The sequence below is a fragment of the Sceloporus occidentalis genome, unplaced genomic scaffold (assembly GCF_023333645.1).
Source record: "Sceloporus occidentalis isolate IW3139 unplaced genomic scaffold, rSceOcc1.0.p SCAF_24, whole genome shotgun sequence".
Lineage (NCBI taxonomy): Eukaryota > Metazoa > Chordata > Lepidosauria > Squamata > Phrynosomatidae > Sceloporus > Sceloporus occidentalis.
This window is the reverse complement of record NW_028317004.1, coordinates 1,653,596-1,656,625: the sequence shown is the minus strand read 5'-3', so window position 1 is coordinate 1,656,625 and position 3,030 is coordinate 1,653,596. Positions and strand designations below refer to the sequence as shown.

The following is a 3,030-nucleotide window of genomic DNA, read 5'->3' as shown; positions in this document are numbered from 1 at the left end:
CTGAAAGAGAGAGTTAGGGTATGGTTAATCTGGAAAGGTTATGGTGTAATTATACAACAGGACATGGTTAGATGACAATAACCTACAGTGACCGTATTTTGGCATTTTGCTATATTTATTTTTAGCAAAAATAATCATTTTTGTTTCTCTAACTTACCAAATAGGACACTGAAACATAAAATTGGATTCATAGCATTACTAAGAATGTTATTCGGTAATGTATTCTAACTGCAAAAAGCAGCACATTTTGGTTGTAGGGTGCACTTTGATGAGAAAAGGACAGCTAACCAGGTCTTCCCAGTCAATCTATTTGGTGTGTTAGCCAAGGGGATGATCTTAAGGCTTCTGTGCTCCCGACATTGAAGAATGCACTGTGAGCGCAACTACAGTGCGTGCAGGGGTTTGTGTTACAACGTCATCCTGGTAGCACCAGACAAGAGTTATATATATATATATATATATATATATATATACACACATACACACAATTTGCTTTGCCTTTGTCCAGCACAACTTATAGGTCCCACCACAAAATACTTTAGCTGGCATTGCGGTTTTTTAAATAACACACTACAACCAAACTGACACCAGAAACATATCTGACACTGACATATCATATCAGTCCAGATTTATACACTGAACATAATCCGTCACTGCCTTATAATAATCTTTTAGCATGACCATTGAATCTTAACGTCTCACCATTTCTGAGGTTTTGCGGATTCTCAACACCTCGGAGTCTGGCTTTATCCATTCTGACAGCTTACCCACAATCAGCGTATTCCAGTCTGCAGGGGGAATAAAGCCATAATAAGTTATGTTTACAACCCCCTATGTAAATCCAATATACCAGTGTCCCAAGAATATGTCCACCCAGAGAGCTTCCTCAGCATTGGTGTCAACAGGTGCCAAGATCTAGCCGCATCCTATGAAAAGGCAAATCAGTTAACCTTACCACGTCCTGAAAGCAGCAGGTCCGAACGGGTCTGGGGCCCTGGTCGTAAACTGGCCGGTTCTTTGTGAAATTCCCTTTTGAAGCGTGGGTGGAAAATCGGCATACACAGGAAATCGAACCTAAGGGGTAAAGCGAACAGACAGATCAGCTGAACAAAAGGCTTAACTTCCAGGATTTTACTGCCATGTACCTACCTTGCCGGACCACCATCTATAAATGTCTATGGGAACGTCCATAGAGAGCAGGCCAAACAAAATAGTTATGTAGTTACCCAGTCCCAATAGTAACAAATATTGCCATAACAAAAGTAATAGGAAGGGTCAAACATGGACAACTTAACTGTAAGCAATCTGACTCAAAATTGACTTCAATTATACACGGCAGCGCAAAAAAAGTAAGTTACAAAGAAAAAAAACAGGAAGTCACTTCTGCGATAACCTAGACTGTGTTTATGATGCAGTTCTGTACATGTACACCCAATGAACACAAAAAAAGATGAGGTATATTGAGCCCTAAGTCACCACGTGCGGTTCTTTAATTGTGATGTGTGTTAATAAGCCCAGTTATCTGAACGGTGTGACACTTGGCAAGTTTGGAAGCTAGCAGTAGGTTCTGGTTAGGGCCGCATTAAAAGGACTATACAGTGTGCTGCACAGCCACACCAACGGAAAATACTTATTAATATTAATTTAAGGTGAGGCCACACCCACTTAAAGCAGCCAATCACCGGCAGAAAAGAGGTCTCCTTTACCTCAATGGGAGCATTTTCTGGAGGAGACAGCGATGGAGCTGGCAGGGTTAATAGCTTGAGTGTGCGGCGGTAACAGGGATCGGGTGTCACAGCCAGGAAACAGCATAAATACATAAAAGGATTGTGACAAACCCCTTCATGCATTTTTTGTGAACAGAGAAAACTTAACACTGACACTCAGCTCTCATATCCATCAAAGTGCATATGATGGCTGCAGCATCCCTTTAATGCGGCATGATAACTGACAGGGTAGGGGGGGGGGACAAAAATGCCCATAAAGGGTAGCCCATGACAAGCTCTCTTGGGGGGGGGGGGGGGGGGGAAGACTGCCCTATCTGCGATCTGAGACCTTCGCTGGGGTAACATGGAGAACAGATTTAGAGTAAGAAACCTCGAAAGTCCCAAAACTGCTACATCCTTTACTGTGAAGGACCAACAAAATGTGTGCACTCGGACCATAAACTCCGTCTTCTCTTGGGTTAGCAGCCCTATACCCACTTTCCGCGTTAGGATCATGAAGAGCAGGCGGGAAAAGCGTGTACCCCGAGACCCTGACAGGTATAATACACATGTATGTAAGTCACGTGTGCCTGCATGTTTCTGTACCACAGCAGCATGGCATGTAAGAAAGCCCAGAGTGCATTAAATCGTAAAGAGCACCATGCATGATGCCGTAGTGTGCATAGATACACGCACGCTTCACACTAAAAACGGACTAGAGATGGACGCAAATACACGTGCCAGGTACATATACATCATAGCAGGCAAAGAATCCCCCGCTATATCAAGAGGCCTCACCCTTGCTTTGCCACAGCGCTCAAGGTGTCCGCCACCTCTGGGACACAGTTCAGATCCCGTCCGCTAGAAACGCGGCCTCCGCCGCTTCCCGCTGTCGCCATCTTTGCACTACAACTCGGTCCACGCGCGATAGGCTGGACACCCCCTCCCAATCATGCCAACTGCAACGTTAGCCAATAATAACAAAGCTCATGGGGAAATATTCAACCAATCAGAGTGACGAATTTACAACAGCAGAGTCTCAGATTAAGAACAGTACGAAAAAAATTAATACAGACAGAAACTTTACCCTATTACAACACAGAGCAAAATGTAGGCGTGGTAAATGCTGCAAGCCGGCTTTTTGACTAAAGCACACCCATTAATACCATAGCAACAAAAAGGCCAACCTATCACCTTCATCCGATCCGAGAACATTCATACTGGTTGAATGAAACCACCGCGTATGTCAACGGGCCAGTGGCGCAATGGATAACGCGTCTGACTACGGATCAGAAGATTCTAGGTTCGACTCCTGGCTGGCTCG

At 44.3% G+C, this 3,030-nt stretch overlaps 1 non-coding gene across 1 annotated transcript; it reads left to right on the top strand.

Annotated features, from left to right (window-relative positions):
* Positions 1-2,957: 2,957 nt before the first annotated feature.
* Positions 2,958-3,030, top strand: TRNAR-ACG (transfer RNA arginine (anticodon ACG)). Its single transcript has one exon. It is a non-coding gene; the product is annotated as a tRNA-Arg (tRNA).